Genomic DNA, 24,600 nt, shown 5'->3' with positions numbered 1-24,600 from the left:
ATGCTGCAAATCTTCAGGAATCCTGAAATCCAGACCTGGGATGTTTAAGCAGTGATCATTTTAAATATTTGTAATAAGATTTTAACTGACATCATCATTCATAGAAAGTTACAACCACAGTGCTTTCTAAGGTCTAAAAATATTCATCGAACTCGGGAAGTAACTGCTCATAAATGCTTATTCAGGTCAGGGAAAAGGTTTTCCATGTTCTGTATCTAAAGGCAAAGTGGAAAGATAGAGAATAATAGGAAAGGACACAGAGCAGATTAGAAGGGTATGAAGGCAGAGGCTGGAAAAGATGGAGTGGCTCTCCTTCCAGGCATGGGATCCTGTGATTGGCCGTCACTCTGTCTCTCCAGACACCTCTAGAGTTTCCTCAGGGCTCCTCCTCTCACCGGGTGCACAAGTGCATCTCTGCCTGTGCTGCAGTCTGTATACAAGCACATTCACCTTAAAGAGATTAGAGACAAGACAACTGAAGGAGCAAAAGATATTTCTTATCTTCTGAATCTTAAATTATACCCACTCTTTATGGCTCCTCTGAAGTTTGCATACTGGGAAGAACTTGAGTAGCTCTTAGTCTTTTTGACAAGATGAAAAATGATAGTTTTGTCCTCAAATAGTGAATATACCTTAACTCACAAAAACTTGTTCATGTAAAATATAGGACAGAAGGAGTCTTTCATCTATAAAGTGTTTTCAGATTCTCAATGAGAGGTACTCAATTTTCATGATTCAGTCTCTTTATACATTCATTAATATTATTTTAAAAATAATTATAATTTTAATAAAACAAAGTATAGGACATATTCTGCCTGTCAACTCTCTCTGTGTTCAGTATGCAATAGATTACCTCAGAGTAATAAATTCCCTGGCTTATATTTTTAGCCAAATGCAGCACTTACAATTTTTTAAATAAAATTTTTGCAGACTGTTTATGATTTGTATAATCTATGATTGATAATGCTAATTAATAAAACGACAAATCACTGTCTCTTTCTTGCTCTCTCTTACACACATATACTCACACCCTGCCCCTGCAGGCCCACTTTCCAGGGCTCATTCCAATCTAATAAGGATTATTTTCAGGGCATTCCAGACAATGTTCCAAATTATTATTCTATAATCCTTGTTCTTTTGCAGATAAAAGGAGGGTGTGTTTAAAGAACCATTGCTTGGAAGTTTCTTTTACTCAAATGTTAAAACAGTAAAAAAAAAAAAAAAAAAAAAAAATTAGCTGTGAAATAGACAAGAAGGTTCCATGGGCTTCTGAATGAATCCTTCTAACATTCAAAGTATTTATATATGTTGTGTGTGACTAGAATAATGGAAGCAGTAGAGAATACCATATTTTAATCAATTTTCAGAATAATTTTGAATAGGATTTTAACTTTAGAACTAATAAAAATGTAGCACATAAATGTCCAATAGCTAAAATATACTACCTAATCATTTGCTTTTTATGGAAATAGGGGTAGGAATAGTAAAATTATTATTTCCTTTACATATCTTTGTCAATTTCTTTTACTCTTAGGATTTATGGCTGCTCTTTTTACAATGAATCTACTTTTCAAAGAATTACTTATTCTTTGAAAACTTTACAAAGGCATCCTACATGATTTATTTTCATATTATTTACACCAAATGTGTAAATCATATACTAATGATGGTAGCATCTTTATAGTTCTTTTTAAATATGGATGAAATATGAGGTTTCTTCCAAGGTACAAAACGTCATTAAGGGCTCAGGTGGTTAAAATCAACATGAAAAATACATGCTGCATTTTCTCCCCTTAAATGCAATAATGTAATCAGATTTCAAGTCATCTTACCTACCTCACTTACAGCTTTATGGAGATTAATTAGTTTTTAGACCCCAGTCACATGATCTTTTCTGACTGTCATTTAGCTGGCTGACTAGAACCTGTAAGCTGTCTCTTGCCCCAAAGGAGAGATTAAATTTTAGTATGTTTGTCTTCTTTCTTTGATTTAAAGGTGGATTTTTGAAGTAATGATTTAATTGTATTTTGCTGTTAATTGGAAATTTATTATAACCTTGTTTTGGTGAAAGGTAAATATTTAAATAATTATAAATAAGTAAAACAAGATGTTATTCCTATTTTGCTGTAAAGACTTTTACTATACTGGCACCTAAAAACTAGTTTTTTATTATTTATGATACAGATGTTACAAACACTCAGATGAGTTTTCTGCAACAAATTTGTACCTAACAGAGGAAGTTACTCAGGTAAGTTAAGAACACTGGTAACTGGTGGTCCCAAGGCAAGTTTCTAAGGTAAAAACTAATGTGAAATTTTTTAAATTGCTTGAGAATTTGCTAAGTAACAAACAAACAAAACAAAACAAATCAAAACAAAAAAGTATGACTTGCTTCCGGGCAAAATTCCTGCTTTAAAAAAAAAAAAATCCACAAACACTGAAAACAATATTGAAGAACAACAAAAACTTCATAATTATAAATTTGTTACTCCTTAATAATATATGTTCTATGTTTAGTGTTACATGCATCACATTTTCTCTGACTAATCTGAAGATGCAAACTGAAAGACCACAGCCTTAGTTCTCCTGTTAAGGTACTTAGCTATGGATCCTCAATCTGGAGGAAAAAGAAACAGCAACAACAACAACAATAACAACGTCAATCTGCTTTGCAAAAAGTGATTAAAGAAAAAAAAGAAACCTTGTCTGCTAAGTTGTTAAAACATTGATATTTCTAGCTGGGGTCCTAATTAAGGTGTAATGAGAGATTTGAAGTGCAGTGCATTCCCCTCATTCACGTCACTAAACCAGTGAACCACAACTACACACATAGTTTCCGGAAGACATAGGACCGAGTGAATTAGTTATCCTATAACTCCTGAGCAGTTGGTTCGGAACTGGAGCCACTGGGGCATAGATGCATGGTGAACGTGTGACTGTCTGGCTGCTGGTTGACTACAGATTTCCTTTCATGGGTACTTAACAATAAACAGTCACTCCACGTAGGAGAGAACTTGATTCCATAAACACATGGAATTTCCTGGCTCTTAAATGAAGACACCACAGGATTTTCACTGCTCAGGTGTTACTGGACACAATGCTGCTTCGGGAACCAGAATTATCTATTTCCCTTGCCTGTGGAGCTGGATCATTGCCTTTGGCAGTAACCCCAGACTCCTGCAAATGATGAAGACATCCCTCCATGCCTACGTGGAAAATAGCGCCAACATGGATGCCATTAGAAATACTCAACTGAGTATATGCTGAGAAAATCGTGTCATCCGTACCTTGCATGAAGAGGGAGGACTGGGAACACCAGTATAACTTGAAGCCAGTTCCCTTGAATGAGAATTATTGAGTTATATAAAATCTCTTCGAGGACACGGATATGGTATTTTCTGGCTCTTTTTTTCTTCCAACATGCTGTTCATCCACTTGTGTTTCCTGCCTGACTTTGGCAATGAGGAAATAATCACTCCACTCTGTGCCTGCCTTCAAAGATTCTCTAAATAATTAGAAGAGAGATAAAATATGTGCAAGAATCTCAATACTCATCCTGGAGCATTCGTACAAATAATAGACTTGATAAGCTTTATATTCATTTTTCTCATAATGAGTATTGGAGAGTAAATTCCGTTTCAGATTCCCATTGTGTAAATAACAAAATCCAGAGGCAAGAGATGAGTAACAGGATAGTCAAAATCTTCTATAGATTCATTGGTCCCGTCATCCTCTATTATTCTTAGGAAATGCTTCATAATGTTCGAGCTTTTTACCAGGACACATTGCTTCCATACGTAGCTCATGACATTCTTTTGGTCCTGGGCATAGATATTCTGCATGCTATTATCCTATGTTTAGGTTAAAAATAATAGAAAAAACATTCTCCCATTATCAACATTATGTATCTAATTAGTTGTCTCCAGTGGACATATGACTTCATATTAACTTCAGAGTTAACACTGCATAGTTACGTTCTTTATTGGCACCTGTGAGCTGTCCCCTCCTCCTCCCACAAAACAGACCTGTTCCAGCAGGGGTAGATAGTAAGCAACCCCCACCCCCTCACACCACACCATCCATGGAAATTATCATAAATAAACAAATGCCTGAATATATCCATTTCTATCACCAGTAGGCAGCATTCCAAGCCAGGCATGTTGATCCTGGGTTTCTGTTCCATTGATAAAAGGGGATATGGCATTTTTGTTCCAGCCCAGAGCTGTCCAATGTGCTCTTGTAAGGCAAGTTTCCATGTTGAGTGAATAAGGATCATTGTTTCCTACATAATGAGCCTCCCTCTCCTTTGGCTCTCAGTGAAAGGCTGCCACCACACTGGCTAAGAAATAGTCCTGTTTAACCGCCAAGTGTCTGCTGAACACAGTGTGGTAATGGGAATGATTTTCTTATCCATCATTACATGACTGGCACGTGAATAATTTCGCCCACCAGGTCATCATGTCACATCATCCATGGTAACCAGGCTTGATCAAATGTAAAAACTACACTGCTCCCACAAAATGATCACTTTTTCAAGAAAAATAAAGAAATGTCTTCATTTCTACTCCCCTCCATTTCTGTATTAAAGATACTAGTTTCAGAGATGAATGGATAAGAAAAGCAAATAAAGTACATTGATTGAATTCATATCACAATTTAAGATTCATATATTTCCAAGTTTTGCCTCTGTTTTTTACCTGTTTCTGGCCAGCATAGCCAAACTAAAGGTCTAGACATTATTACTACATCCAGTTCACTAATATTTATTGCTCTAAATCCAATCTATATTAGCACGTCAGCCCTGTATCAAAGCAGAAGACAGCAGTATTTATGATTATTAGTACAATATTGAATCATCCTGAACCAATTACTGATCCAATTACTGTGTCATTATTATCTTCTGAATAGGGCTTGATTTGTCTGTGATAAATATGATGCAATTAAACCACCTTTTTACATAATAAAACACTGCAGGTGTTTATTCTTAAGAGTTCACAGATACCAACAACCAATAGATTTAATTAAAAAAATCCTTGATATAAGTGTGAATTTCATTTAATTTTTCTAACTTTAATGTACATTTAAAGTGTATCTTATTGAAAGACACAATTGTATAATCTCTTGTCTGGTTATTATTTAGAAACTATACTAACTGTCAGACCAAACAAAAATTAACATATTTGTTTAATATTCTGATTTAAAATGTCACATATACAAGGCATATAAACATTAACTGAATTGCTTAAAAAGTTCTTAGAAATAGATACATTACAAAAAGAGACAGAATATCAGCAATGGTATGTATGCAAGTTTAAAGCTAGTTTTCTTACTACATATTTAAATATCATTTGAATGATGCATACTTCAAAAAATCTGAACATCGATAACTCTAAAAATCTTCATTTAAAAGACAAACATCATTTAAAAATAAATAAATAAAAGACAAACATCATTAAATAGAAAACAGGGTTTAAATTTAGTATTATTTTTAACACTAGAAACAACCCAAGAAATTGTTGTAGTTCTCGATGTATTTCTGCTCTTCACTCTTTTAGCCCCAAATTTAAAAGTAACATTTATAATTAAAGGAGTGGAAAAGAATGCTCAATAACAGGATACAATTTTTTTTGGATTTTACAAAAATATTTTGATGATTATAATAATCAGTTTGATATTATATTTTAAAGCACTATAATTCAAGTTCAGTTGGGGATTTTTTTTTGTAGAGGTGAACATCAACTATCAATTTTCTAAGACTTTAACATAAATCAAAAAAAGAATTACATGACCTTATAAAAACTGTATTAAAAATAATAGACTCGGAAGGAGGAGTCAAGATGGCGGAGAAGTAGCAGGCTGAGACTGCTTCAGCTAGCCGGAGATCAGCTAGTTAGCTTATCTAAAGATTGCAAACACCTGAAAATCCATCGGCAGATCGAAGAGAAGAAGAACAGCAATTCTGGAAACAGAAAAACAACCACTTTCTGAAAGGTAGGACCGGCGGAGAAGTGAATCCAAAGCGACGGGAAGATAGACCCCGGGGGGAGGGGCCGGCTCCCGGCAAGCGGCGGAGCAACGGTGCACAAAATCAGGACTTTTAAAAGTCTGTTCCGCTGAGGGACATCGCTCCAGAGGCTAAACCGGGGCGAAGCCCACGCGGGTTCAGCGTGGCCTCAGGTCCCGCAGGGTCACAAAAGGAGCAGGGGTGTCTGAGTGTCGCAGAGCTTGCGGGTATTGGAACGGGAAAGCCGGCTACAGAGACAGAGCCGACAGTAAGCTCACAGCTCGGTGTTACCTTGAACTGGTCGCAGGCTCGGAGAGCTCGGAACGCGGCCGGAGGTCAGGCAGACGGGAGTAACTGGGCGCTGTTCTCGGAGGGCGCACTGAGGAGTGCGGCCCTGGGCTCTCGGCTCCTCCGGGCCGGAGACCAGGAGGCCGCCATTTGTATTCCCGTCCTCCGGAACTCTACGGAAAGCGCTCAGGGAACAAAAGCTCCTGAAAGCAAACCCGAGCGGATTACTCACCCCGGCCCCGGGTAAGGGCGGTGTAATTCCGCCTGGGGCAAAGACACTTGAGAATCACTACAACAGGCCCCTCCCCCAGAAGATCAACAAGAAATCCAGCCGAGACCAAGTTCACCTACCAAGGAGTGCGGTTTCAATACCAAGGAGAGCAGCAGAATTCGGAGGAAGAGAAAGCCAAGCACGGAACTCATGGCTTTTTCCCTGTGATTTTTTTTTAGTCTTGCAGTTAATTTAATTTTTTTTCTTTTTCATTTTTTTTTTTTTTTCTCGCCTTCGGGTAAAATTTTTTTTTTTTTAACTGTTACCTTTTTCTTTTTTAACGATTTTTTACTAGTTTATCTAATATATATATTTTTTCTTTTTTACATTTTTCTTAGGTGTTTTCCTTTTTTTTTTTATTTTTTAATTCTTTTCTATTCTTTTTTCTTTCTTTTTTTTTTTTTTTTTTCTTTCTTCCTTTTTGAACCTCTTTTTATCCCCTTTCTCCCCCCTCACGATTTTGGATCTCTTCTAATTTGGTTAAAGCATTTTTTCCTGGGGTTGTTGCCACCCTTTTAGTATTTTACTTGCCCCTTCATATACTCTTATCTGGACAAAATGACAAGACGGAAAAATTCAACACAAAAAAAAGAACAAGAGGCAGTACCGAAGGCTAGGGACCTAATCAATACAGACATTGGTAATATGTCAGATCTAGAGTTCAGAATGACAATTCTCAAGGTTCTAGCCGGGCTCGAAAAAGGCATGGAAGATATTAGAGAAACCCTCTCGAGAGATATAAAAGCCCTTTCTGGAGAAATAAAAGAACTAAAATCTAACCAAGTTGAAATAAAAAAAGCTATTAATGAAGTGCAATCAAAAATGGAGGCTCTCACTGCTAGGATAAATGAGGCAGAAGAAAGAATTAGTGATATAGAAGACCAAATGACAGAGAATAAAGAAGCTGAGCAAAAGAGGGACAAACAGCTACTGGACCACGAGGGGAGAATTCGAGAGATAAGTGACACCATAAGACGAAACAACATTAGAATAATTGGGATTCCAGAAGAAGAAGAAAGAGAGAGGGGAGCAGAAGGTATACTGGAGAGAATTATTGGGGAGAATTTCCCCAATATGGCAAAGGGAACGAACATCAAAATTCAGGAGGTTCAGAGAACGCCCCTCAAAATCAATAGGAATAGGCCCACACCCCGTCACCTAATAGTAAAATTTACAAGTCTCAGTGACAAAGAGAAAATCCTGAAAGCAGCCCGGGAAAAGAAGTCTGTAACATACAATGGTAAAAATATTAGATTGGCAGCTGACTTATCCACAGAGACCTGGCAGGCCAGAAAGAGCTGGCATGATATTTTCAGAGCACTAAACGAGAAAAACATGCAGCCAAGAATACTATATCCAGCTAGGCTATCATTGAAAATGGAAGGAGAGATTAAAAGCTTCCAGGACAAACAAAAACTGAAAGAATTTGCAAATACCAAACCAGCTCTACAGGAAATATTGAAAGGGGTCCTCTAAGCAAAGAGAGAGCCTACAAGTGGTAGATCAGAAAGGAACAGAGACCATATACAGTAACAGTCACCTTACAGGCAATACAATGGCACTAAATTCATATCTCTCAATAGTTACCCTGAATGTTAATGGGCTAAATGCCCCTGTCAAAAGACACAGGGTATCAGAATGGATAAAAAAACAAAACCCATCTATATGTTGCCTCCAAGAAACTCATTTTAAGCCCGAAGACACCTCCAGATTTAAAGTGAGGGGGTGGAAAAGAATTTACCATGCTAATGGACATCAGAAGAAAGCAGGAGTGGCAATCCTTATATCAGATCAATTAGATTTTAAGCCAAAGACTATAATAAGAGATGAGGATGGACACTATATCATACTCAAAGGGTCTGTCCAACAAGAAGATCTAACAATTTTAAATATCTATGCCCCCAACGTGGGAGCAGCCAACTATATAAACCAATTAATAACAAAATCAAAGAAACACATCAACAATAATACAATAATAGTAGGGGACTTTAACACTCCCCTCACTGAAATGGACAGATCATCCAAGCAAAAGATCAGCAAGGAAATAAAGGCCTTAAACGACACACTGGACCAGATGGACATCACAGATATATTCAGAATATTTCATCCCAAAGCAACAGAATACACATTCTTCTCTAGTGCACATGGAACATTCTCCAGAATAGATCACATCCTCGGTCCTAAATCAGGACTCAACCGGTATCAAAAGATTGGGATCATTCCCTGCATATTTTCAGACCACAATGCTCTAAAGCTAGAACTCAACCACAAAAGGAAGTTTGGAAAGAACCCAAATACATGGAGACTAAACAGCATCCTTCTAAAGAATGAATGGGTCAACCGGGAAATTAAAGAAGAATTGAAAAAAATCATGGAAACAAATGATAATGAAAATACAACGGTTCAAAATCTGTGGGACACAACAAAGGCAGTCCTGAGAGGAAAATATATAGCGGTACAAGCCTTTCTCAAGAAACAAGAAAGATCTCAGGTACACAACCTAACCCTACACTTAAAGGAGCTAGAGAAAGAACAAGAAAGAAACCCTAAGCCCAGCAGGAGAAGAGAAATCATAAAGATCAGAGCAGAAATCAATGAAATAGAAACCAAAAAAACAATAGAACAAATCAACGAAACTAGGAGCTGGTTCTTTGAAAGAATTAATAAAATTGATAAACCCCTGGCCCGACTTATCAAAAAGAAAAGAGAAAGGACCCAAATAAATAAAATCATGAATGAAAGAGGAGAGATCACAACTAACACCAAAGAAATACAAACTATTATAAGAACATACTATGAGCAACTCTACGCCAAAAAATTTGACAATCTGGAAGAAATGGATGCATTCCTAGAAACATATAAACTACCACAACTGAACCAGGAAGAAATAGAAAGCCTGAACAGACCCATAACCAGTAAGGAGATTGAAACAGTCATTAAAAATCTCCAAACAAACAAAAGCCCAGGGCCAGACGGCTTCCCGGGGGAATTCTACCAAACATTTAAAGAAGAACTAATTCCTATTCTCCTGAAACTGTTCCAAAAAATAGAAATGGAAGGAAAACTTCCAAACTCATTTTATGAGGCCAGCATCACCTTGATCCCAAAACCAGACAAGGATCCCACCAAAAAAGAGAGCTATAGACCGATATCCTTGATGAACACAGATGCGAAAATACTCAACAAAATACTAGCCAATAGGATTCAACAGTACATTAAAAAGATTATTCACCACGACCAAGTGGGATTTATTCCAGGGCTGCAAGGTTGGTTCAACATCCGCAAATCAGTCAATGTGATACAACACATCAATAAAAGAAAGAACAAGAACCATATGATACTCTCAATAGATGCTGAAAAAGCATTTGACAAAGTACAGCATCCCTTCCTGATCAAAACTCTTCAAAGTGTAGGGATAGAGGGCACATACCTCAATATCATCAAAGCCATCTATGAAAAACCCACCGCAAATATCATTCTCAATGGAGAAAAACTGAAAGCTTTTCCGCTAAGGTCAGGAACACGGCAGGGATGTCCATTATCACCACTGCTATTCAACATAGTACTAGAGGTCCTAGCCTCAGCAATCAGACAACAAAAGGAAATTAAAGGCATCCAAATCGGCAAAGAAGAAGTCAAATTATCACTCTTCGCAGATGATATGATACTATATGTGGAAAACCCAAAAGACTCCACTCCAAAACTGCTAGAACTTATACAGGAATTCAGTAAAGTGTCAGGATATAAAATCAATGCACAGAAATCAGTTGCATTTCTCTACACCAACAGCAAGACAGAAGAAAGAGAAATTAAGGAGTCAATCCCATTTACAATTGCACCCAAAACCATAAGAGACCTAGGAATAAACCTAACCAAAGAGACACAGAATCTATACTCAGAAAACTATAAAGTACTCATGAAAGAAATTGAGGAAGACACAAAGAAATGGAAAAATGTTCCATGCTCCTGGATTGGAAGAATAAATATTGTGAAAATGTCTATGCTACCTAAAGCAATCTACACATTTAATGCAATTCCTATCAAAGTACCATCCATCTTTTTCAAAGAAATGGAACAAATAATGCTAAAATTTATATGGAACCAGAAAAGACCTCGAATAGCCAAAGGGATATTGAAAAAGAAAGCCAACGTTGGTGGCATCACAATTCCGGACTTCAAGCTCTATTACAAAGCTGTCGTCATCAAGACAGCATGGTACTGGCACAAAAACAGACACATAGATCAATGGAACAGAATAGAGAGCCCAGAAATAGACCCTCAACTCTATGGTCAACTAATCTTCGACAAAGCAGGAAAGAATGTCCAATGGCAAAAAGACAGCCTCTTCAATAAATGGTGCTGGGAAAATTGGACAGCCACATGCAGAAAAATGAAATTGGACCATTTCCTTACACCACACACAAAAATAGACTCAAAATGGATGAAGGACCTCAATGTGCGAAAGGAATCCATCAAAATCCTTGAGGAGAACACAGGCAGCAACCTCTTTGACCTCAACCGCAGCAACATCTTCCTAGGAACAACGCAAAAGGCAAGGGAAGCAAGGGCAAAAATGAACTACTGGGATTTCATCAAGATCAAAAGCTTTTGCACAGCAAAGGAAACGGTTAACAAAATCAAAAGACAACTGACAGAATGGGAGAAGATATTTGCAAATGACATATCAGATAAAGGACTAGTGTCCAGAATCTATAAAGAACTTAGCAAACTCAACACCCAAAGAACAAATAATCCAATCAAGAAATGGGCAGAGGACATGAACAGACATTTCTGCAAAGAAGACATCCAGATGGCCAACAGACACATGAAAAAGTGCTCCATATCACTCGGCATCAGGGAAATACAAATCAAAACCACAATGAGATATCACCTCACACCAGTCAGAATGGCTAAAATAAACAAGTCAGGAAATGACAGATGCTGGCGAGGATGCGGAGAAAGGGGAACCCTCCTACACTGTTGGTGGGAATGCAAGCTGGTGCAGCCACTCTGGAAAACAGCATGGAGGTTCCTCAAAATGTTGAAAATAGAACTGCCCTATGACCCAGCAATTGCACTATTGGGTATTTACCCTAAGGATACAAACGTAGTGATCCAAAGGGGCACGTGCACCCGAATGTTTATAGCAGCAATGTCCACAATAGCCAAACTATGGAAAGAACCTAGATGTCCATCAACAGATGAATGGATCAAGAAGATGTGGTATATATACACAATGGAATACTATGCAGCCATCAAAAGAAATGAAATCTTGCCATTTGCGACAACATGGATGGAACTAGAGCGTATCATGCTTAGCGAAATAAGTCAAGCAGAGAAAGACAACTATCATATGATCTCCTTGATATGAGGAAGTGGTGATGCAACATGGGGGCTTAAGTGGGTAGGAGAAGAATAAAGGAAACAAGATGGGATTGGGAGGGAGACAAACCATAAGTGACTTTTAATCTCACAAAACAAACTGAGGGTTGCTGGGGGGAGGGGGTTTGGGAGAAGGGGGTGGGATTATGGACATTGGGGAGGGTATGTGCTTTGGTGAGTGCTATGAAGTGTGTAAACCTGGTGATTCACAGACCTGTACCCCTGGGGATAGAGTATTATGCCTCCATCAGAAAGGATGAATACCCAACTTTTGTAGCAACATGGACGGGACTGGAAGAGATTATGCTGAGTGAAATAAGTCAAGCAGAGAGAGTCAATTATCATATGGTTTCACTTATTTGTGGAGCATAACAAATAGCATGGAGGACATGGGGACTTAGAGTGGAGAAGGGAGTTGGGGGAAATTGGAAGGGGAGGTGAACCATGAGAGACTATGGACTCTGAAAAACAATCTGAGGGTTTTGAAGGGACGGGGGGTGGGAGGTTGGGGTACCAGGTGGTGGGTATTATAGAGGGCACGGATTGCATGGAGCACGGGGTGTGGTGCAAAAATAATGAATACTGTTATGCTGGAAATAAAAAAAAAATAAATAAAAAAAAATAAAAAAAAAAAAAAAAAAAAAAAAAAAAAAAAAAAAAAAAAAAATAATAGACTCATAAATAAAACTACTTTGACAGGTTCAACTTATTGCCACACGAACTTACTATACCATTTCTATCCTATAATTCTATTGATACCTTTTGGGGCCAGACAATTTGATACGAATCTTCATCTACCTATCAGGCTAGTAGCTGTTGAACTAATTTCACTCAACAATAAAACGGTGGTTGGCCACCAATACCTTTTATAATGTTCTTCTCTATGTGGTTATGTAATGTGTGTCAGTATTTACTGACTGCATTATTGCAATTAGCCAAGAATTTCAAAGTGGTTGCTAACATATAGCTTTTATCATACACCTCGCTGTTGGCCTGTCCTAGGTAATTATAGAAAGTTTGTTTTGGCCTTAAGGCTATAATCATACAAATTACAGTTTTTATCCTCTTTCATCTTCTCTCTGTCTCTGCCTCTGTCTCTGATTCTCCCTCTCCCTTTTCCCTGCTCTCTCTCTTTCCGTGAGTAGTTCTAAATAGGAGGGAGTTCCCATTTTTATTGCCAGCATTTCAATAATTGTAGATGTGCTCATGTAGAAATCGATTGATAATTCTGAACACCTACCATCAATATCCAATTTTCTTCATATTTTTAAAAGGCAAGAATAAACTCAAATCCATTCCAAGCAGATTAACAAAAACACGCTTTTAAAAAATCTACAGTGGATATAGGAGGGGAACGAGAGTGTTGTGCCTTGCATAAAGAAGTATTAGAGATTAAAATGAACATTTTCGTTAGTGCAGACTAAAATTTACTTCTGTATCTACAGAAATTCGATATAAACTAAGAGTTTGCAAAAAACTGAAAATGGGTACTGAGATTCCAGACAATATTTAATTTAACCTAAGTATTAAAATAAAAGCAATAACACTGAGAATAAATTAATGAACTACAATTAATTATATTTACAATAAGTGGTTTGGGTTTGAAACACCTACTCTCTGCACTGATAAAATAAAGCCTACATCCTGCAGGAGCTAAAGTAAGTTAAATGAAGATGCTTTTAACAAGGTTATTACTTAAGCAATGACAGGTTTACAGATTTTAGCACCACTGGGTTTTCACAGGAGCTATAGCAAGTGCTAAAATAACACACACCTTCAGGTTCATTAAATTCACCAGTGTGATGAAATAACTGATATTTTGCTGTATTACTATAGTCCCTCAAAGAACCATCTATAAATAAGATACACTAATAACAGCTGTTTGTGCTGGTAAAACAATGAAATAATTCTTCCAAGGTTTATCTGCAAGGGAAAGTAGTGGTTAAGCAGTACTGTTAGCAGTGTCTAGTAATTCTGATTTCTTTGGAGTCTCATATTTATTTATTTACCTAAAATAGGTATGCTCTGTAAAAGGTTTTACCGTGGGGCTGCACTCAGAAGGAAACTTGTAAAAAGGTGCTGTATATTAAGAGGAAATCGACTGAATCCCACCCCCAAATATTTACTTTACTGTCTGATGTTTACTAGGATATTTATGGAGGCTGTTTTATTTAAAAGAACTTATAAAATCCCAATAACCACTAGAAACAGCAGCATCTCTGATAAATCCTTCACCATAGTCTGTTGTGAGATGAGCCAAAAACATAAATAGTGGGTTTCTAATAAATCAATGGAGGCTGGCCTTTGGAGACCTAGAAGACATATGGACAGTAATAGAGTATCTCAGGTTGTCTCATGAGTGATTCCATCTGGATGAAGTCTTGGTGTTATTCACAGCCTACTTCTCCCCTAAAACACCTTCAATCTTATCCACAGCCTCCATCTCAAATGTCAGACCACCTGGGATATGCAGCTGTCAGGCTGAAAGGGGAGCTGCCTGGGACTGGCCCCGGCCTGCTCATCAAGGAGGTACTGTCACTAGGCAGCAGGCAATCCTAGGTGCACAGGGATGACAGCACCACTGAAAGCCGGAGACACGCCTGGCTCAGGATGTGAAATTGCAAGGGTAAAACAAAGAATTTAGCCGAAACTGGGTATATTTCTACTATAGAGCTGGGTCTGATGGGGTATTCTTTCCTTCAAGATATTTTCTTTTTTCTTGTCAATGTTCCCGTACAGATCAATATATTTTGACTATAAATAAATCAAAATATAGAATTTTCACAAGTGTATTTCTTCATCCTTCATATCGTTTTCAAGGGTTTCTTTTTTTGCCATATACTAATTGATATTCATATTTTCTCTTACTATTTTTTAAAGTTTTTTTTTTTGTTTTTTGTTTTTTTTTTAAGAGAGAGAGAGCGAGAGCATGCACATGCGGAGAGGGGAGGGACAGAGGGAGATGGAAAGAGAGTCTTAAGTGGACTCCAGGCACTCAGCATGGAGCCCCTCATGCAGCTGGATCTCAGAACATGGAGATCAGGACCCTGAGATCATGACCTGAGCCGAAAACAGAGAGGTGGCTTAACCGACTGTGCCACCCAAGTACCCCTTCATATTTTTGATTTTTAAGCAAATTCAGTTTCCATCAATACATGTATTCTGAGAGAATGGTTTCTTTACCATAACTGCGCTTGCTAGTTTATTTTCTCCTCTGCCTCCTTACCCCCTCAGTGTTGGTTAATGTCCATGGCTGTAACAATTTGGGAGAAAGAAGCACCTTTTACAGAGAGCCATTTCAGTTTGATAAGTGACTAATAAGAATGCAATCAATTTAATATTTAGTGTTTCCTTCTTTCCTTTCTTGAACACTTTTTTAAGAAAGTAGAAAACAGAATTTCTGCTGCAACTTTAATCAACTGTGCTCTTTCTCTGTTAGTCTTGAATTACATGGCTATGATTCTGAATTTTTGGGAGAAGTGTACTGAGGTTGTCTTCACCCCACTGAAATTAGTCCTGGTTAATCCCTAATGATGGGTTCTACAAGAGGGCAAATGCCACATCTAGCTTGTTTGCTTACATGCCTAAGTTTTAGCCATCATTCTTTTATGTATTTTTTTTATAATTTTATTTATTTATTTGTCAGAGAGAGAGAGCACAAGCAGAAGGAATAGCAGGCACAGGGAGAGGCAGGCTCCCCGCCAAGCAAGGAGCCCAATGTGGGATTCAATCCTAGGACATTGGGATCATGACCCGAGCTGAAGGCAGACGCTCAGCTGACTGAGCCACCAAGGCTTCCCTTAGCCATCATCCTGGACATCGCAAAATATGTATTGGGTGAATTAATGTGTTTGTATTTTCTGGTTTTACTGTGGAGGAGAATTTGTCTCTATGTGAGACAAGATCCAGTTTGAACTTCTATTTTCTCTAAAATTTCTCTTTCCTAATTTCTTTCCTTTACCCCTTATTATAATCCTTTTATTCCATGTAAATACCGTGTTGTGCTTAGTTATTATTTTTGCTCCCCTTTCCTAGCTTCTTACTTACTATATCTGGTTTTAAGATAGCTTCTGCCTGTTAAATAAGTTATTTGCCTATTATTATGATATACATATATTTTTTTTTTCCAGGGAGGCAGAATAGCATAAAGGGTTAAAAGCATGTCTTTTGGAGTTGGGTGGAATGAATTTCAAACAGCCCTGTAACAAACAGTTGGCACCACAGTGTGTGCTTATGTAGTCCACAATAAACATGAAATGACCTGCCTTTTTGGGTGGTAGGAGAATTCGTTGTGACAAGTGTTGAAGCACATGCCTACATAGTTCAGTATTACCATTACATGGTATTTACACTTTGACTTGCTCTGTAAGTTAGGTACTATTGTCCTCATTTTTATCTTAGAAAACTAATTCATGAGACAGTTAAGTAATTTTCCTGATATCACATTAATGGTGCAGTGGGGGTTTAGGTCAAGTTTAATGTGACCCTAATGTCTTTATATTTTCTGCAAGTTGCTCAGGAGGAAACCTCCATGCCTCTTTTTTAGTTTATACTCCTTATACATAAATAGTTAGGATGGCTACTGATTCTTCCTTCAAAATGGGTCTAGAATCTGACCACCTGTCTCCACCTTCCTCCACTACTACTGCCTTGGTGTCAGCCTCCATCATCTCTTGATTGGGATTTTCTATTGGCCTCCTGACAAGTCTCCCTAGTTCTATCCTTGCCCCTTACTTTGTCTTAACACAGCCACCCAAGTAATCTTTGAAAGCTCTAAGTCCTATCATGCTGTTGTTCTGCTGAAAATTCCACACTAAAGCTTGATTTCACCCATTTTACTCAGTAAGAACCAATGCCCTTACAATGACCAAAGATGTTACATTATGTGTTTGCGACTCTGGTCTGTATGCCAGACCTGCCCACCACAATTTAATTGCCCACAGGGTAATAGGTAGTAGCCTACAAGGTAAGAATTACACACACACACCCACACACTCACTCACAGACACACACACAGATACACACACACACACACACACACACACTTATGTATTATTTTAGAGGTGGGGGAGGGGCAGAGGAAGAGAGAGAATCCTAAAGTGGACTTCCCACTGATCATGGAGACTGATGCAGAGCTCAATCCCAGGACCCTATGATCATGACCTGAGCTGGAACCAAGAGTCTGCTGTCCAACCAACAGAGTCACCCAGGTGCTCCTAGTATTATATTTTTAAACAATTAAAATATTTTTTATACTATATAATATGTGAAAATTATGTGAAATTTAACTTTCAGTTTCTATAAATAAAGTTAATTGGGTTATAGCCGCTCACATTCATTTATGCTTTGCTGGTGACTGATTTAGCACTCTAAAGGTAGGATTGAGCAGTTGCAACAAAGACCACGTGGGTTGCAAAGCCTAAAATACTTACTATTGGGCTCTGTGCAGTAAAATTTGCTGACACCGACCTAAAAAAAATCTGACTCCTGTTACCTCTGTAACCGCATGCCGTCCTCTTCTCTACTCACTGTGCTTTAGCGTGCTGGCATTCCTGCTTCTCCCCAGTGGCTTTGGCGCTAACTGTTTCTTCTTCCTGGAAAATCATTCTAGATTTATCCTTTGTCAATTTCTTTGACCTCTTTCAGACATCTCCTGCTGAATGGGGTGACCTGCACTGAGGACCCCATTTGATATTGTACTGTACATCCCACACTTTGTAGCTTCATTCCTCCCTACCTTGCTCTGCTTTTCTCTTTTGTACCACAGGCTACCTTCTAACAGGCCATGTAATCTGCTTACTTATGTTTGGGTTTTTATTTTCTGTCTCTTCTTGCTAGACTCTAAGTCTCAGGAAGGCAGAGATAATCGTTTTGTCCAGTGATATATCGCAAGTTCCTGAAGTATTGAGGCAAAAGCAATTGCACTCAGTAGGTTTTCCTTGACTGTTGAATATGATACTATATTACCTCTTACTAAACAAAGTATTTTAATATCTGACCTCTAGTACCTCACTAGAGCTGCTATTCTGAGTCTGAATTTTCTTTTGGTTCATTACACGCACAGGAAAATGTACATAGTTATGCAGTTAACTAAGTAAATTGATTATACTAGTATTAAACACTACCCTTTACCTTTTACCCTTTACTACTCTCACTTTACCAAGAAGAAACTCATCTTTCTCTTGCTTTACTCCAAAACACAATGGAACAACTTTAAATTCTTAAGTATGGGAATATTTAATAATTAATTAATAAATAATTAATGCTTGTATAGTTTGAGTTGCATATACAGTTACTTTGATGTCTTTTATTGTAAGAAATAAAATCATCTTATTGTCTTATATAACTATTCATAAAGAATAACATTAACACAAATTATTTATATTTTTGAGTAGTATTAAAGATATTAGATATTATAGATATATTAACAATTTTTAAAATGATAAATAATGGCTAAATAATGTATGATTGATTTTAAATAAACTTTATAAAGTACTTAGGGAAAAAGAAAGTTTTTTTCAAAATAACATTTCCTTCATTGCCTTCATAAAGCTTTTAAATTTTATTTTGGTTTGAATTAAGAAAAATTAACTCAGTACAACATGAAATAAGATTTTAAGTGAAAATCTTAGCTTTTTCCTGTAAATTTAATTCAGCTGACTAATTTTATTGAATGCTTCCTTACACAGTCCAAAATGAACGAAAATTTACATGTGCCAATAGTAAAAATGACTGAGAATTGCACACAGAAACATGTTTTATGTAAGAACATGAACAATTTCTTTCAACAAAGAATCCTTAGACAGAAAACACAATATATTAATTTAATCATTTTCCAAAATGTTAAAAGCAAAAAATATAACTATGGCATTCTACCAAGTATAAAGCTACTTTAACCTCCTGTCTGCCCATATGTAATAGAGTAAGACTTGATATTCAAAATGATAACTGAGAAACTTTAAAATCCTACAAGACCATTTGAATCATCTCATTACACTATTTTTATTACCTTAGTCAATTTTCTTTCTTTCATTTGAAAGTTAGCCATTACTTCAGAATAAATAAAAGTGTTTTAGACAGAATGTCTACTAATAAGAGCATGATAGAAGATATGATCATATTACACTGAACTTATCAAACATTTACCACTTGTTCATGGATTGGTAAAAATCTATTCCTGCTGCCACTCAAATGGTCCACTATGAATGATCAAGTTTCTTTCAAACAATTGATTGGGACCTCATATCCAGGTGTGATAAAAATGGGGACTAGGGGAGGAGAGCAACACAGCTGGTAAACTGGACAGTTATTGGAATCTTGAAGAAATGGACCCAGATAGCTCAATACTGTAGTGTGCATTTTACTCCATAATTTGAGTTGACATGATATGCTGTTCCAAATCATTGGCTTTCTAGGTGATGCTGAAAATCTGTGACCTGGAGTTCAATTCAGTTTATGAACAGGTTTTTGCAAGTCCCCTAGCTTTGAAGAAAGCAAACATCTTCCAAAAGTTGGAAAACTCATTTACTCAGGACATAAAGATTCTAAAGGCTGGTTTCAAGAGAATAGATGTTGAGAAACAATTCTTATGAAAATAAGTAAAGAAAAATGTTGATCTTCTTCAGTGGTTCAAAAGGCATTTTTTTTTAAGATTTTATTTATTTATTTGACAGAGAGAGATCACAAGTAGGCAGAGAGGCAGGCAGAGAGAGAGAGGAGGAAGCAGGCTCCCCGCTGAGCAGAGAGCCCGATGTGGGACCCGATCCCGGGACCCCGAGATCATGACCTGAGCCGAAGGCAGCAGCTTAACCCACTGAGCCACCCAGGCACCCAAAAAGCATTTTTAAATGGGTAATGTAGAGAAGCACATGACCTTATATCTGTAGGATATAGTAAAAAAAACTATAGCACTACACACATACGGAAAATTACTCAGTTCTAGTAGTACAACTTCATGAATACTCATTATTGACCAAGAGAGAGAAACACTGAACACTGCACTGGTTTGGGGAAACTGAGTCATAGAATAGATAATGGGAAATGCAAACTGTGGCATGAAAGAATGAATGAAACAGGAGACCCTGTGGACACTTATCTTCAAAGCCTTATACATGGAGAAGTGTCCCAACTTTGGAAAGCTCAGGACATCTACACAGAGTTACAAGGGGAAGAACCAGAAAACTGACCCAGTTCTGCAGTTATCACAAAATAAAGAGATTCTCTATGACAGACAGAGGCCTGTGACACTTGGGTAACCAGGTCATATATGTATCGATCCAGTGGCTACCAGCAACTTCAACTTCTTCAAAATGTACTCAACCATAAAATATTTTAATATTTTTAAAATTTAAAATATTTTTAATATCTAAAAACAACTATCTTTAATAGTTTTTTTTTTAAGATTTGATTTATTTATTTGACAGACAGAGGTCACAAGTAGGCAGAGGCAGGCAGAGAGAGATAGGAGGAAGCAGTCTTCCCTGTCGAGCAGAGAGCCCCATGCGGGGCTCGATCCCAGGACCCTGAGATCATGACCTGAGCCAAAGGCAGAGGCTTTAACCCACTGAGCCACCCAGGCGCGCCTATCTTTAATAGTTTTATTCTTTAAATTTTTTGTGCCTTTTATAATAGATTGGTAAGGACATTTTGCTTGGTAGCACTTCTATTAAAATTAAGATTGTACTGTTAATAAAGGTCTTCTTTGGATCTGGGGCTCTTGGTGGATGGATCCTCAAAACTGTTTTGATGCAAAATCCTGGAATATTTTAGCTTTGTAGTGTGTGAGTTGAAGAGATTGAGATTGAGATTGAGTTGACTGAGATTGTTTTCTTTGAATATTTCCTTGTCTCTTTATCTTTTCTTTTCTTTTTTTTTTAAATATTTTATTTATTTATTTGACAGAGAGAGATCACAAGTAGGCAGAGAGGCAGGCAGAGAGAGGAGGGAGCAAGCTCCCTGCTGAGCAGAGAGCCCGACGTGGGGCTCGATCCCAGGACCCTAAGATCATGACCTGAGCCGAAGGCAGAGGCTTTAACCCACTGAGCCACCCAGGCGCCCCTCCTTGTCTCTTTATCTTATTCTCCTCAATGTTCTGTGTGTAGTATTTTCTAGAAAAATAAATTCATCTAGTTTTCTTAGCTATGACTTGCTTTTGGACATTGGTTTCCTTCTAAGTAAATGAGGTTGATGTCCATTTTTGACACCTTCTTAGTATGTACTTGGTTATTTCTTTCTCCTGCTAGTCTCTACCTCAGTGGAAAAAGGGTGTCCTTGAGACTCTTTAAAGCAGGCTAGGAGGAAAGGAACATAGCAAGCAGGCAGTTATTCTACAAGTTATTTTTGTAATCTCTGGTGAAAAGAGTGATTAGTGGAGCATGGAAATTACCTCAAAGACTAGGTATTTTGTGGGAGCTACTGACCACAATCCTTACTATCTCCAAATAGACTCCAGAGCCCAAATTTCTTTGGAAAGGAAACAATTCATTAGTATTTCTTTAAATGTTTTATTCGTTTAATTTGTTTATCTGTTTCCAGGAAATACAATTTAATGTCTAATGTAAAATATTTCATCCCTGAACTCTTAATTTTTTACTTTGCTTTTCAGTGTGGTTTCATTTCCTTCTACTTGGCAGAATTCTGTAATAACTTGGTCACCCCTCCTGTGAGGCATCCAACCTCATATGCTTGCACCAATTCATTTCAGTGTCAGCTGGCCCTGACACTTCTACACATCTTCTACACATGTAGAAGAATGTAAATGATAGCATGATAAAATTGTGTCTAGTGGAAAAAGTCAGGACGAATTCAGGGAATGCACTTAAGAGACACTTCAAAAGTTTCAAAAAAAATACCAGTAATGAGTTATTGTTAAAGTCACCATGTAACTATTTGTGTTTTTTTGTTGTTGTTGTTTGTTTTTGTTTTTTTAAGATTTTATTTATTTATTTGACAGACAGAGGTTAAAGGAGGCAAGAGAGGCAGGCAGGGAGAGAGAGGAGGAAGCAGGCTCTCCGCAGAGCAGAGAGCCCCATGTGGGGCTCGATCCCAGGAGCCTGGGGTTATGAAATGAGCCGAAAGCAGAGGCTTTAACCCTCCAGAGCCCTTAGGCACATTTGACTCATCAGAAGGTGGGCAGGGAGGAGCCCATGATAAGTCAGAGGGCAAAGGCGCCTTTGAAGGGCCAGTGTGTCCATATGGGCAGCTCTGCCTCGTTGGTGGGGCATTGAAGACACCAGGGAGAGAAGTCGGACTGATTTTTTTCTGTTTCATTTTTCCCTTTTATAGCCTTCTGTATACACTCTGTTGAATAGTAAAAACCCAAAGAAGGACATAAACATTACCCGTAATCCAGTTTCTGAGATATAATCACTGTTAACATTTTGGCATCTGTACCTCTGGTCTTCTTTTCCACACTTGTTCCTGTATCTTGACCTTGCATCCTTTTTAATAAATAGTCCTCTGAAAAAAAAAAAAAATAGCTCCCCGCTATTTGGTTTTTGATGACCTGTTGTCCCAAATTTCGATTTTACTGAAGCTCCACATTCCTGAGAGCTTCCTTGACATGTTTTATCTATTCTATTTTCCTACCTATTCTAATTTACCTCTAAATAAATTTTGGTATTTTTCAAGTTAAAAATATCCTTACCTTCTACGTCTTCATTGTAGATATTTTGTTCAGTTATATTGTAATTAATGCCTTCATTTAGTGTTCTCTCAGTTGCTATTGCTACCTAATTATAGATGATATAGAATGTTGTTTGTATTTGTATTAAAAAGTACAAGTTAGTCCAAGGAAAAGCACACGCTTGCATAGAGAGAGTCAATTCCTAATTATGTATTGTATTTTTAAAAACAAAAATGGATTACTAACAGCAAGTATGTGAGATACACACACACACACACACACTCTCTCTCTCTCTCTCTCTCTCTCTCTTCAAAATAGAGTAGGTCCATATCTAGGATAACATTTATATTTGAGAAACCTTTTGGAAATGTTTTGAAAATATCTTCTTTAGAACTAGTTTGTCTTCATTCTGTCAGTGCCACATACTGGATATGATGGAGTGTTGTATCAAATTTATAACCAGCTCTTCCGGTATTATTAAAATTCAGAACTCTACCTGACAAGCCCAAATTAGTTATACTGAGAAAGAACTTGAAACCAAAATTTAACAATGGATTTCATATTCTCTGACTTTGGCAGGTTGGATTTTTTAATACACTCAAATAATAAAAATTGTAAAGATAACATAGTGTACATAGTATGTATAATACAGCATAGTACTTAAATAATGCACGTAAAGTTTTTATCATCATGTTTGGCCCACTGTAGGCTTCCAATAAATGGTGGTAATGGTGTGTTAATAGTTATTGTGAATGATTATGATGATGATTAGTTCTTGGAATCAGATTTTAATCATGAGGAAGTGTTAAAATAATTTATAGTAATAACATATCAATGACTTGTATATAAGTAGAATAAATGTAATAGATAAGAAAGGCTTGGATCTACAGGCTTATAATATGCTGCAACAGACATTTTATTTTCATTTTATTGATGCTGGAGATCAAGCTTAAAAGAAAGTTATGATTGATCATTCATATAGCAAGATACCAATTCTTAGGTGAAAATGTAAGGCCTGTGGTTTAAATTTCTGATATGACTTTGAAAAATCCATTAAATTAGTAGAAATAATTCTAACACTTCAGGTGGTAAAATAGCCACAATCTTATTTATCTCTTCATCCATCTTAGCGTATTTTTATTTGAAAGGGCATTACATAGATAACTAATATCATAGCCACATCTACACAGAGCCAAACTATCTGGGGAAAAGGAAAAGGAAAGGTAACCATCTCTGGCTTTTTGGTCTTCATGAATGATCGCATGTATCCAGATACTTAGAAATTGTAATGGGATTGATTCAATATTTGGACAACTGCAAACGTTGCTCTCTTTACATAGAAATATTTGGATATTTTTCATAGCTTATCCAAAATACCAGTGGTGTAATGTAATGTGTCAGAGATATATTTTGCCCTTGGTATGGTCCATGTGTTCACTTGCCTGGCGTGACGGTAACTTTAGTTTCTGAGATAGATGTGTGCTCAAACCTCCACCTATGTGAGCAGAGGGGACTTGTAATTCCACTCTGGCAACCTAACTCTTTGCAAACACATGAAAAACAGGGACAAAATTTTCAGAGAATGACAGCGTGGATTGAACACCACACAAATTCATGCTGCACCTGTCCTCAGAAATAAAGTTGCCCGTCTTTGCATCTTTCAATACGGCACCTTTCACTGATAAATCTGTTGATCTTTTTTGTTTTTAAGGGAAGAACTAAACAAACAGGGAAGTAAGGTGCCTGCAACTTCCCCTGTTGAAAGCTGCATTACTTATTCTGCTTGAGTGAATTTATATTGGATAAATCTAGTACAAAGTGAAAACCCCATTTCCAGCTGAGATTTAAAGATGTTTTACTAAAACATGCTTAAGCAAATGCATTTGATGCCTCACAAGGAAGATACACACAGAGCTATCTTTGTAGAAGTTCAATAAATTGTGTATCGGCAGCTGAAGAGAGATGTTCTCGTTCTGATTTGCACGCATAGATTTGCATTGACTTCTTTTAAAATTCATGGAATGCATAGTG

General features: G+C 37.2%; 1 long non-coding RNA gene across 4 annotated transcripts in view; it reads left to right on the top strand.

Annotated features, from left to right (window-relative positions):
- Nucleotides 1-24,600, top strand: part of LOC116597891 — a 69,400-nt gene that overhangs the window by 44,034 nt on the left and 766 nt on the right. For all 4 annotated transcript variants that reach the window (XR_004288836.1, XR_004288835.1, XR_004288834.1 and 1 more), the window contains 2 exons: nt 2,185-2,248; nt 14,858-15,024. This is a non-coding gene — a long non-coding RNA (uncharacterized LOC116597891). The remainder of the gene's footprint in view (nt 1-2,184; nt 2,249-14,857; nt 15,025-24,600) is intronic.

The sequence above is a fragment of the Mustela erminea genome, chromosome 8 (genome assembly GCF_009829155.1).
Source record: "Mustela erminea isolate mMusErm1 chromosome 8, mMusErm1.Pri, whole genome shotgun sequence".
NCBI classification, from domain to species: domain Eukaryota; kingdom Metazoa; phylum Chordata; class Mammalia; order Carnivora; family Mustelidae; genus Mustela; species Mustela erminea.
Note: the sequence above shows the minus strand (reverse complement) of the source record. Positions and strands in the feature narration are given on the sequence as shown.